This window comes from Capra hircus, chromosome 1, assembly GCF_001704415.2.
Source record: "Capra hircus breed San Clemente chromosome 1, ASM170441v1, whole genome shotgun sequence".
Taxonomy (NCBI): Eukaryota; Metazoa; Chordata; class Mammalia; order Artiodactyla; family Bovidae; genus Capra; species Capra hircus.
In genome coordinates this window covers 59,210,894-59,224,597 of record NC_030808.1, presented here as the reverse complement: position 1 = coordinate 59,224,597, position 13,704 = coordinate 59,210,894, and the positions used below count along the sequence as shown (strand labels likewise).

General features: G+C 34.6%; 1 protein-coding gene across 7 annotated transcripts in view; it reads left to right on the top strand.

Moving 5' to 3' along the window:
- Positions 1 to 13,704, top strand: part of ZBTB20 (zinc finger and BTB domain containing 20) — an 848,072-nt gene that overhangs the window by 360,278 nt on the left and 474,090 nt on the right. For 6 of the 7 annotated variants that reach the window (XM_018040121.1, XM_018040637.1, XM_018039833.1 and 3 more), the window contains one exon: positions 4,816 to 4,917. The exons of the other annotated variant lie outside the window; for it this stretch is intronic. The gene's annotated coding sequence lies outside the window, so the exon portion shown is untranslated. The remainder of the gene's footprint in view (positions 1 to 4,815; positions 4,918 to 13,704) is intronic. 7 annotated transcript variants of the gene reach the window in all.

Sequence of the window (13,704 nt, the reverse complement as noted above, 5' to 3'; positions counted from 1 at the left end):
CTCCTTCCATTTAGAGAGTGCTGACTCAGAGTGAAACATTTACAGTTGTTGGAAGCTCTCTTTAGAATATACTTGCAATTACTTTGTATTCCTTCCCTCCGGGGACTGAAGACATCAGTAGGCAGCTGATCATGGCAAGCTTATCCAAAGTTGTAAGTTTGCTCTATGCCTTCAGTTTAAGGCATTTATGCAGGAAAAATATGAATTCTTGTTTATCTTATGTGACTCCTACCTGAATCCTAATAGTGTGGGAAGAACAGTCACTCTAGCTAGAAAGGTGATACATAATATAGGTATGGTTAAAAAAACAAATGTTTATGATGAGATGTTAATGACATGAGAAAATGATTATATAGTATCAAGATATTAAAACAAAATACAAAACTTGCCTAAAATATTATGTTTATTTCTGGAATGTTATTGTTCCTTTCTCTCCTTTTGTTTTCATTTTCCAAAATGGCAAGAAAGAAATAGAAAAGAAAAGGAAACATGCTCTTGGAATATCCTTCTTTTTTAGTTTGTTTGTTTAATCTATGAAGTAATTTTAATGGTTACATTGCTTATAATGAAGAGACTTCATCTCAAATTTGAGTGACATGATATTCTTGCTGAGAATTTGTTGTCTTTAGAAATGCTATTATAGTGTGATGTTCTGGTCATTTTTAATACTCAGACAGCCCTTCAGCTTTAGTGGAGTGATTGAGAGAATGGGATTGTGAGGTAGATGGTTCATTATCTAATTATTGGTGATGGATTACTATAACTCAAACAGAACACTTGTCCCTGAAGGTAAGAATAGTCAAAAGAAGCAAGGCAGGTCAATGGATATATTCAAACCACACATATATATACACACACACATGTGCTATGTTGTGCTTAGTCACTCAGTCATGTCCAACTCTGTGACCCTGTGGATTGTAGCCCACCAGGCTCCTCTGTCCATGGGGATTCTCCAGGCAAGAATACTGGAGTGCATTGCCATGCCCTCCTCCAGGGATCTTCCCAACCCAGGGATTGAACACAGGTCTCCCACATTGCAGGTGGATTCTTTACCATCTGAGCCACCAGGGAAGCCCAAGAATACTGGAATGGGTTCCTATCCCTTCTCTTAGGACTCTTCCTGACCCAGGAATTGAACGAGGGTCTCCTGAATTGCAGGTGGATTCTTTACCAGCTGAGCTACCAGGGAAGCCTTATACATATACATATATATTATATGTTTACTTAAATGATAGATTACTTCATATTCCACTTACAAAGCTCAGTTGGTACATACATTCAAATGAAGCAAAAGGCTATATAATAAAGGGACTTGATATTTCCAAAACTCTATAACTCTTGGTCTTCTAAATATTTACGTATTATCTTATTCTCCCCTTGTGAAGTCCTTAGACCATTTGCAAGGCTTATGTTCTAGTTTAGGTTCTGCAGCTCTTTAAAATGTAGATATGTTAATTATCCTTATAATTGACACCTCTTCTGCTTTTAACTATCAATAAAAGGCTACTTAATTTCTCCCAGTTTGAATAGATCCTCTGTCATTTACAATTCTAAATTTCTCTGTCCTCACTTTTGTGTGCTTTAGACCTGAACTGCCTTTTATTGTTACTTTCATTTTTTTACTCCCCTTGACACAGGATCTCTTTCTCTAGCTCACAGATTCCTAATCCTGGCTGCGCATTACCTATGAAGCTAAAAAAAATAAAAAATGCATTGACCTTACCCTTAAAACAGGTATTCTGTTTTAATTGGTTGGGATGGAGTTTAGCTATTAGTACAGTGCTAGACCCTTACAGGTACCAAACTCTTATTTCATCTCAAAATTTTCAATTCAATTAAAACTTAGCATGCTTCTTCACACTGGAAAGCCATTTCTTCTAGATGACTACTTTCCTAACCAGGCAATAGTAGAGTTTTAACATTATGCAGAATACAGCTGCATCTATATATCATCACATAGAGATGCATGTAACACACACACACACATTATGCTAATGACCAAACCTGAACAAAAATTTGATATACATAGAACTGCTTGTATCATAATATTTAATTTAAAATTAAGTATTGTTAATGAAATTCTAAAAGTCCTCTTTAAACCTGACTATCGAAAATGAAATGCCCTACATTACTCAAGGGTACCAGAATATGCCTTTAGTCTGATTTGTGGGGACATAAATTGTATCTGACAACAATGTCAAAGGGGTGTAAAATTGATAGTCAAAAGGTGAGAGCATCTTAAATGACCACCACTAGATGAATGGATAAATGAAATGTGTGTAAACATACAATAAAATATTAACCTTAAAAGTGAATGACGTTCTGACACATGCTAGTGGATGAACCTTAAGGACAGTATGCTAAGTGAAATAAGCCAGACACAAAATAACAAATATTGTATGATTCCATTTGTATGAGGTACTAGAAGAGTCAAATTCATAGAGACAGAAAATAGAGGTTACCAGCGGCTGAGAGGAGGGACGACTGGGGAGTCACTGTTTAATGTGCTCCAAAGATTAAAAAGTTCCCCAGATGGATGATGGTAATAGTTTTCAATAATATTGATATACCTAATGCTATACTAAAATGTATACCTAAAATGGTTAAACTGGTAAATTTTATGTTTTATATATTTTACTACCATTTAAAAAGGAAATGTACATTTGAAAACTTCTAAGACATCAGTGAAAATGGATTACAGCTATAGGGTTTAGACAGCAGAATCGTTAGGGTTTTATGACATATAATAATTTATTACTTTAATTAATAGTCTTCACTTTGTTATCGAGGCCATTCATACTTATAAAACCCAAGTGCTGGTATTATCCTTGATTCTCAAGCAGTAATGGTTATAATAAACTACAAAGACCAAATTTTAAGTAAATATGCTTATTATTGAATGCTTATAGTTATATTAGCATTCTCATGTTTTAATCAACTGATGGTAGGGGCAGAACTTCAGCTTTCTTTTTCACCAACAGCACTATCTCTTACCAAATTATCTTCATGGTAGGAGAAGCCATGGCTTTGTATGAGTCCATACTTTTCCAATAATTCAGTATGTGAGCCTTTATTTTCCTGAAAATGCTGAACATTTTAATTGAGTCATATATTTCTTGGTTTAAAGTTCTGTGAATGTTAACGTGTATACATTTTTGTAACAGCCACCATTACTGTCAGGTTGCAGAACAGGTTCATCAGCTGGAAGAACTCCTTTGTGCTATCTCTTTAACACTCCCCTGACTACCAACCCCTGGTAACCATAGTTTCTTCTTTATCACCATAGTTTTATTTTTTTGAGAATTGTCTTATAAAGGGAGCCATATAGTATGTAATCTTTTGAAACTGGATCTTTTCACTCAGCATGATGTATTTACAACTCAGCCATGTTGTAAGTGCTGGTGGTTTGTTTCTTTTTATTACCATATATTATTTCTTTGTATGGATGTACCACAGATTGTTTACGCGTTCACTGATTAAATGACATTTCATTTTTTTTTACAAGTTAGGGCAATTATGAATAGAAGTGCTATAAACATTTGTGTATAGGATTTTGTGTGAACATACTTACCATTCTCTACGGTAAATATCTGGAAATCATATTGCTTGGTCAGATATAATATGTATGTTTATTTTTATAATAGAAACTCCCAAACAGTTTGCTGAGTGGCTATACCATTTTGCACTCCCACCAGAAATGTATGTGTTCCTAAGGGAGAGGATATATGTATACCTATGGCTGATTCATGTTGAGGTTTGACAGAACAACAAAATTCTGTAAAGCAATTATTCTTCCATTAAAAAATAAATTAAAACATTTAAAAGTCTAAATAGAAAAAAACAAAGGAATGTGTGTGTTCCCATCCATTGTTCTACATCCTTGGCAACCCTTGGTATTGTTAATTTTTTTTAATTTTAGTCATTTTGATAGGTGTGTAGTAGAAACACTTATTTTTTTCTTTTAAGTACATTTTTCAAAGCTATAGATGGTGTGCTTCTGGGGTCATAATCTTTCCTGACTCATTTTTAGAGATACTCCATTCATATGTATACTTTTCCATAGAAAAAGAAAATGTAGTCTATTATCTTTATATTTCTGACTCTGTTGCTTTTACCCTACTTTTCCCAGAATTGCTATTTTTCTCTATGATAGTGTATTCAAGTTTTCAGATATTTCTTTCTTAAAGATCTAAAAAAAATCACCTGTTTATATCAAATTCTAATGTAGTTTAAAATAGTGTATGTACCTATATAAATGTAGATATCAGGGATAAAAAATTAATGTGTTTGTTCAACACACATTTGTTGAATACTTGCCATATCTCAACCCATTAGGTAAAAAATACATAATACAGTAGGAAAGGACAATCTGAAAAAAAAATTAAATTATAGTTCTGTTTGTACTTCTAATGTTGAGGCAAATAATGTTAAGAATGTGGTTGCTGAAATAAAATTCTTTGAGATCAGCACATCAGGTGTTGAATGGGTATTCGTCTCTACTTTAAAATAGCATTTTGGAAAAAATGAAAACAAACATATGTCGATGAACACACATTTTATTTTAGAGAAAAGAGCCCTGTCCTGGAGTTAGGAAACTTACATCACAGACCCACTTCTGCCATTTTGTAGTTTTGGAGCTCGAGCAAAACTTGACCTGGGATCCAACCCGCAGCCCCTGCAGTGGTAGTGTGGAGTCTTAACCTCTGGACCACCAGGGATGTCCCATCAACAAGATAAACATGAAACCTGGAAATTCTGTGTTTACTTTTTTTTTTTTAGCTGACCCCATACTCTACTCATCTCCACTTTTCTCAGTTTAACAGATATGGTTATCTGGAGCCACTGGAAACAACAGGCAGGATGCGAAAGCACACCCTTAACCCACTCTTGCTCTAAGCAAGTGTCGTTGTCTGACAGGTAATACTTAAAGGGAAATGCTTATCTCCTGTTAAGGCTGCTGCGCTGCTTCACTTTGGGGTACAGAAGAAGTTGGCTCTAAGTTAAGTAAGACTCTGATGTTATCTCTTTGCAAGGATTGCTCTTCATTGCCTGGTCTCATGCCCTCTAGATACATCTAATAAGTTCCCTCCAACTGGATAGGTCTTTTTTCCCTGTTCCCATGTTAGAAATGATTTATTATGAATGAGGGAGATGGGTTATTCCCCTACTCAGAAACTGGCAGTGATTCCTTATTGTCCATAGACATGTTATCCAACTCCAAAGTATGACAATTAAGGTCCTTCAGAATTGGACCATGAGAATTTCTATATATAATAAATTTTGTATATAGAAATGTATTAATGCTTTTAAAGGGCATGCCACACTGCCTACCTAGAATGTTAGGTGCTAAACAGTGGTAATTATTTTATTAACAAATTTGCTTGGTGTTTTAATATTTAAAGAAATCACCTTCTCACCTTCTGTAAAATCTTTTAAGAGGAATATATCTTAAGATTCAGCAAGCCATATCTAGCAATCTTTCCATAAGAAATACCTGCACATGTTTTACAACAATTTTCATTGCCGCTTTATTCAAAGTAGCAAAGATTTCAAAGTATACTAGATTTCCATCAATAGATAAATGGTTTAACATACAGTAGATTATATCTAGCTATTACAAAGCATAAAATAGACCCATATATACTGCCCTGAAAATTTACATAATATGTGTTGTTTGTTATAAATTTGTAGGTTTAATATAGCTGATTCTCTTATTTTAAACTGATACAAGTAAACTACAACTGTTACAAAGAATGGGAAGAATACATGTCAAACTGGTTATCTTAGGGGGCGACTGAGGAGAATGCAGGAACAAACCAAACTTTCTTTCACTTCTTTTTAAAATTTATTTTTAAGTGATGGAATTGTAAATTTTAACTTTATTTTATGTTGTCTGTGGGGGAATGAGATAATTTTCAGTAGTTTTCAAATTAAAAAATATTTAAGTTGAAAAAGTCCCTGTCAAAATTAACAGTGTTGCCTTGGAAGAACCACTAGGAACTGTATATGAAGTAGTATTAATTGATTTGTTGATTCGCTCTTACCAGGGAAAATAAAATGTGTTGTGGGAAAATACAAAGTAGAATTTTGTACTTATATAAAAAGTAAGCCTTTCTGAAGACTTAGCAATTTTGCTTAGGGCCAACTTTATTTAGCACCATTAAGGAATTTTAATAAAACTATTTTATAGATCTTTAACTCCATCAGAAACCAGACACCCACACCGTATTTCTTCTGTACGTTTCTATAAAGTCACTCAGAACTATTAATTATTTATTATTTTATCAAATCTTTTGATTATGCCTTAAATAATTGATAAATCATATGACATTTGACCTTGAATATCATAGACTGACTTTTTAAAAAAATAGGTATTTAAGTGTAAATAAATGTGTGATAATAAGTTCTTGGTATTTTTGCCATACAAGGACAAGAAAACTACTTCTTTGTGTATTGAAAAGATTCTATGTATGCTGAAAGCCATATGTTTTTACAACCTTCTATGAAAACTGTCAGGGAATCTAGAAGTTTCTTGAGAACTTACCATGACAAACCATAGGAGTTTCAGTAATAACAACAACAGTATAATAAAAATAAAGCAGTATAAAAGTCACAGCTTGCAAATACAATGCCAATTTATGTGAAGTATGAATCTATACTATTAGTGTAAGGTACCAAATATTAGTATAGAAGCATAGATTAAATCATATAAACATTCCCTTTAGTAAGGAAATTATCTGTATGTTGTATTTACTCATTTCTTGTTTCACTGTAAGGCTATGTTGATTGTCTCCCTGTCTCTAACATACCACTCAAGAGCTTTTTCAACAAAAACCTTGTTCCTTTGTGATGACATTCAAAGGGGCCCCTGGAATTGCAATAAAATCTGAATTGTCCCAAGGAAATTAAGAAAACAATAATCTGCAAAGCAGATATAAATATTCGATGCTATGGTTACATTTGTCTATTCACTTAATTATTAGAATGTGTCAAGTTTTTAAATGTTACTTTTTAGCTAAGTGTACTAAAGGCATTGAAAAATCAAGATTATTATACTTGTAAGCAAAATAGTGCCAAAAAATCTTTTTTTTTATTTTTTATTTATTTTTTTTTTTTAAATTTTAAAATCTTTAATTCTTACATGCGTTCCCAAACATGAACCCCCCTCCCACCTCCCTCCCCATAACATCTCTCTGGGTCATCCCCATGCACCAGCTCCAAGCATGCTGTATCCTGCATCAGACATAGACTGGTGATTCAATTCTTACATGATAGTATACATGTTAGAATGTCATTCTCCCAAATCATCCCACCCTCTCCCTCTCCCTCTGAGTCCAAAAGTCCATTATACACATCTGTGTCTCTTTCCCTGTCTTGCATACAGGGTCGTCATTGCCATCTTCCTAAATTCCATATATATGTGTTAGTATACTGTATTGGTGTTTTTCTTTCTGGCTTACTTCACTCTGTATAATCAGCTCCAGTTTCATCCATCTCATCAGAACTGATTCAAATGAATTCTTTTTAACGGCTGAGTAATACTCCATTGTGTATATGTACCACAGCTTTCTTATCCATTCATCTGCTGATGGACATCTGGGTTGTTTCCATGTCCTAGCTATTATAAACAGTGCTGCGATGAACATTGGGGTACATGTGTCTCTTTCAATTCTGGTTTCCTCGGTGTGTATGCCCAGCAGTGGGATTGCTGGGTCATAAGGTAGTTCTATTTGCAATTTTTTAAGGAATCTCCACACTGTTCTCCATAGTGGCTGTACTAGTTTGCATTCCCACCAACAGTGTAGGGGGGTTACCTTTTCTCCACACCCTCTCCAGCATTTATTGCTTGCAGATTTTTGGATCGCAGCCATTCTGACTGGTGTGAAGTGGTACCTCATTGTGGTTTTGATTTGCATTTCTCTAATAATGAGTGATGTTGAGCATCTTTTCATGTGTTTGTTAGCCATCCGTATGTCTTCTTTGGAGAAATGTCTATTTAGTTCTTTGGCCCATTTTTTGATTGGGTCGTTTATTTTTCTGGAATTGAGCTGCATAAGTAGCTTGTATATTTTTGAGATTAGTTGTTTGTCAGTTGCTTCATTTGCTATTATTTTCTCCCATTCAGAAGGCTGTCTTTTCACCTTGCTTATATTTTCCTTTGTTGTGCAGAAGCTTTTAATTTTAATTAGATCCCATTTGTTTATTTTTGCTTTTATTTCCAGAATTCTGGGAGGTGGATCATAGAGGATCCTGCTGTGATTTATGTCTGAGAGTGTTTTGCCTATGTTCTCCTCTAGGAGTTTTATAGTTTCTGGTCTTACATTTAGATCTTTAATCCATTTTGAGTTTATTTTTGTGTGGGGTGTTAGAAAGTGATCTAGTTTCATTCTTTTACAAGTGGTTGACCAGTTTTCCCAGCACCACTTGTTAAAGAGATTGTCTTTACTCCATTGTATATTCTTGCCTCCTTTGTCAAAGATAAGGTGTCCATATGTGTGTGTTTGCAATTGGAAAGATTCTCAGAAATCATCTAGTATAGTAACTTTGTTTTCTAGATAAGGGGTTGATAAACTATGGCTTGTGAGTTAAATCCAGCTTGCTGCTTGTTTCTGTATGGCCTGTAAGGTAAGAATGGCTTTTACAGATGTACATTTGTAATTGATTTCCTGATAAGGACACTGTCTTTGAACCTCAGCTAAGCAAAATGTTATGATATAAAAAAGAATTCTATTCTTGCCATTAGGAGACCTGTCCTGAAAAAAAAAATATGTAGACCCAATTGTTATTGTATTTTAAATTGTGTTAATAAAATAACAATGTGATTTATTTTTTGAATAATTTTATTTAAAATTAAAAATTTTTAAATAAATATTTTTGATAATCTGTATTTAAAATATACAAGGTAATTGGTTTTCTCTCTTGTTATATAAGTGCTTACATGATAGAGCATATCTGATATTGCTGTTTGAACCACAAAACCTAACCTAAAATATTTATGATCTGGCTCTTTATAGAAAAAGTTTGCTAACCCCTGTCCTAGATAAAGGCCCTAAAGTTGAACAAAACTGAATGATATCCCCAAGGTATCGGTTAGATACCTTTCATCTCTTTGGGTCACAGTATTCTAACATTTAGGGGCTCTGGAGTTTCTGGTTTGAATCTTAACTCCACCTTTCCTTAGCCTGCAGATCTTAGACAAGTTATTTCACTTCTTTGTCTCAGCGCTCTTACTTGTAATATAGTATTGTAGTGAGCATTAAATAAGATAATATATGTGAAATGATCATAACAATGCTTTCCACATGGTAAGTGCTCATTAACTGTTACTGTTATAATTAGTGTTAGTATCTTTAATTAATAGGATATCCTTAAGATAAGGGGTTAATTCACATCCTATCTTTCATTTTCTTACAATAAGAGTGAAGGTATCTCATCTCAGATCTGAGAAAGAATTGGCATTTATTCACATTCTCATTTTCTCAGCATGATTTGTTCATCCTTCTTTACAATAGCTCCATGAGTTAATCCAAAAAAATATGTACTTCTAAAATACAAACATGCATGCATAATTTATAGTATTGATAGGGAGAAAAACATAGAACACTTAAATGACAGCCACGCAGCACAGCTGCCCCTTTAGTCCAACAGATGAGAGTGAGCCCATTTTGTTCTCTCATCCTGTATATTCTGAGGACATTTTCAGCTTATTTAAGGCTAGCCGAACTGATCACATTCCTTTCAATGATGAGACAGAGAGTCAGCTGCTATTTGTTATTTTTTTTTTAACAATACAATTCTTGTATTCTGTGCAATGGCGAAGTGTTGTATTTTTGTCCATTCTTCTCTATGCTATTCATATAAAACATTACTTGCTCAGTTTATTGATGCTCTTCATCTATTGCTTAGACTATAAAGTCATGATGCTGAACTAGATGAAATCCAGTGAGATAAATGCCCTATGTACTGATCATTTGATATTTTACCCTGTTAGTCCTCTACACTGTAGCAGTTAAAAGTACAGTATAACTATACTTTTCATGCAAAGAAAAAAAAATGACAATTTTATTCCTCCCCAAGAGCTGAAATGAAAGAAAGCAATATGTTTTCTGCTTTAATAAATCTAAAATTTTGATTTTCTAAGACAGATCCACTGTGTGGTTGACACTTTGAGTGGAAATATTTGGTATGGGGAATAGACTGTGGTTTGGATTTGAAGAATCACAACAAAAAGATGAATTCAGACCTTTACTTATTAAAATGGTAAGAATCAGTGTTGACTATAATTACTTCCTCTGTGATTCCTATTAACATTGGAGTTCAATTTACTGGTCCAAGCAAGATTTTACTTTTCTCAGGTCTATAAATATAATCTCACAAAAGAAAGCATATTTTTCATCTATTTCATACATCATCATAGTCATCTTCCTGAAGTTCCTGTCATTTATAATAAGCATTAAATAGTATATAGTTCATGGCTATATAGTTGATAATTATGTCCCTGAAATGGCAACAAATCTAGGTAAATAAAATAATAATAATCCCCCTTAGAAAATTTATCCATTTATGAATATTCAACATCCTTTCATTCTTTCAACCTAATGTAAGGACCTATTGCATATCAGATTTTGAACTGTTCTGAGTACACTGCATAACAGAGTGATTAAGATGGAATAGCCTTAACAGAAAAATAAATAAATAAATAAAACCTGAGGTAGGAAAAATGCTGCCATGGTGACTTTTAAAGAAATTAAGAAAATTAATTTTTTTCTGCTCAATGTATTCATAATTAGATAGATAGTTCAAATGGTAAAATTCTGAAGAGCAAGCAGTGTGCAAAACACCCACATGTGGCAATCTACTCTGTAGATTTAAACAAGACCAAATCAGAAGAAATTCAAGGTCAATAAAAACCACTAGCACTTTATATTTGTCCAAATATATTTCTGCCATATTTCTGGAATGAGTTAAAGTATAAATAACTTACAAATATGTATTCCCATAACATCCATTTCCTCATCTTACATAGAATCAAAGCCTATTCCATCTTAATCACTGTGTTATCCAGTGTACTCAGCGCAGTTCAAAATCTGATATGCAGTAGGTCCTTACATTAGATTGAATGAATAAAAGGATGAATGAATATCGCCTAACTGAATAGATTTTCTAAGGGGCATTATCACTATTTTATTTACCTATATTTATTGCCATTTCAAGGACATAATTATCAGCTAATAGCCATGAACTCTGGTGGCTCAACTAGTAAAGAATCTGCCTGCCAGTGTGAGATGAAGAAGACTCGGGTTCGATCCCTGGGTTGGGAAGCTCCCTTGGAGAAGGAAATGGCAACCCACTCCAGTATTCTTGCCTGGAGAATCCCATGGACAGAAGAGCCTGGTGACTGTGCAGTCAGACGTGACTAAGCACGCACACAAAATTACCTTTATTTGTCCAGCTATAAGTACTTACATACATGCTCAGTCATGTCAAACTCTTTGCGACTCCATGGCCTGTAGCCCGCCAGGATCCTCTGTCCTTGGGATTTTCCAGGCAAGAATACTGGAGTGGGTTGCCATGCCTCCTCCAGGGGATCTTCCCAACCCAGGGATCGAACCTGCGCCTAACCGTGCCTTCTGTGCTCCTGCATTGCAGGCAGATTCTTTACCTGCTGAGCCACTGGGGAAGCCCCTGCTATTAGCACTTACTTATTCTCTCATCTTCCACAGCACATTGTGTAGGACTCTTGTTGAATTTACTTTCAGACTTTTACCATGGCTTATTAGTCTGATTACATTTCCTCCCCACATTGTACTTGGTTCTTCTGCCTTCTAAAGTACTATATAGGAGATTCTCGAATATTTGTGAGTTTTTTAAAAAGAAAGCTATGGGGGGAAACTCACAAAATTTACACAAATTAAGACTTTAAAAATATTTTTTTCTTACTGAGAGCGTTTATCCCCAGCACAGAGATCAAAGATCCATCACCAGATCCATGGCCAGTCACTTCTACCTCAACACTTCCTTCCATTGAATACAAGTGTCTAAGAGAGTCTTAGCTCTTCTTTGTGGGACTGTTAACTCACCTCCCCCATTGTAGTAATTGTTCTTAATTAACTATTTCATTTATTCAATGAAATTTTACTGAGCAACTGTTGAACAAAAATGAATGGACTACTTTTTGTCCTCAAGTGGATCACTGTACAACTGGGAGAAAAAAATGCGTGAACAAATAATTACATAGTAATTACTACATAGTAATCACATGACATCGAGACATGCATAAGAAACTGTGGGGCCATGTAAGCGGGGCATTTACACCCTCACTTTCCTCTTAGAGTGTTCTCTCACGATCCCCACAACGTCAGATGATACATGCATCTTTGTAAGCGTCTCCTGCTCTTTCGTTTTCTCCTTTGCCTTCTAAGAGTCCCCTCTCGGTTATTTCTAAGTCAGAACCAGGTGCAGCCTTTTAGCTTATTCCTTTTAAAAGAATGATAATCCCTGTCTCAAACACATCTAAGTAAATCAAACTGAGGCTTTTCCTCATACTACATTATTCATGCTGAGCTGGAATACTGGTATGAATTAAATTAGGCCACAGATGGAAATACAGAATACTTAAACAAGTCTCATTAATGAGAATGCCCTTACCCCCTGAAAATGTTTAACAGGCTTGTACATATTAGTGCCAATGGCTTTTTATTGAGTAGTTACTATGTGCCAGTTTCTGTTCTAAGAGATTTTTATATGAAGTTCCATTAGTTCATCCTCCTCACTACTACTCTTAAATAGTCACTGTTGTTATCTGATTTTACTGTTGTTTAGTCCCAAAGTTGTGTCCGACTCTTTTGTAACCCCATGGACTGTATCCCGCCAGGCTCCTCTATCCATGGGATTTCCCAGGCAAGAATACTGGAGTGGTTAGCCATTTCCTTCTCCAGGGTATTTTCCTGACCCAGGGATTGAACCCAAGTTTCCTGCATTGCCAGGGTGATTCTTTACCATTTAGCCACCTGGGAAGACCAAGTAGTTTAGTGGCAATCTCTATAGGCATGTATATATATATATATCATATATATATATATGTATATATGTATATATGTATGTATGTATGTATGTATGTATGTATGTATGTATTTGCCCAACGTCAACTAAAAGGCAAAGCCAATATTCAGCCCCAGGAAATCTGACTCCAAAGCCTACACTTTTAACAAGGTTATATAGTTCCTAGTAGCAAATATCCAAATTAAAACTTATCTTTATGTAACTCTAAAAAGTATTCAAAAACAAAACAAAACAAACAGACAAAAAATTTAAAAAATTTACATTTTCTGTATTTTGGAGGATCTAACCGTTATCTTAATATAGATTTTAACAATGGTCTTTGTATTTCCCTTTAATCTGCATATCTGCTGGGGAAGTGAGAGGTGATGTGCAGAATAAATGAATGGACAGTTACCATGTTAGAAGTGTTTGTTTATGTTAAGTTATGCGAATCCCTAGAGGTAAATCTGTCTAAACTGTGTATATGTTAACAATCTAAGAAATTCATTAAGAAATGGATGCTGCCATCTTTGTATTATTCAAGCCAGCAAAGACTTGGATGAACTTTAGAAAATGCACCTCTGCTTAGCACTCTACTCCACTGAAAAAACGCTTCTCTTTTCTGCTCCCTCTCCTTTATCAACTTTCTACTATTAAGTCTTT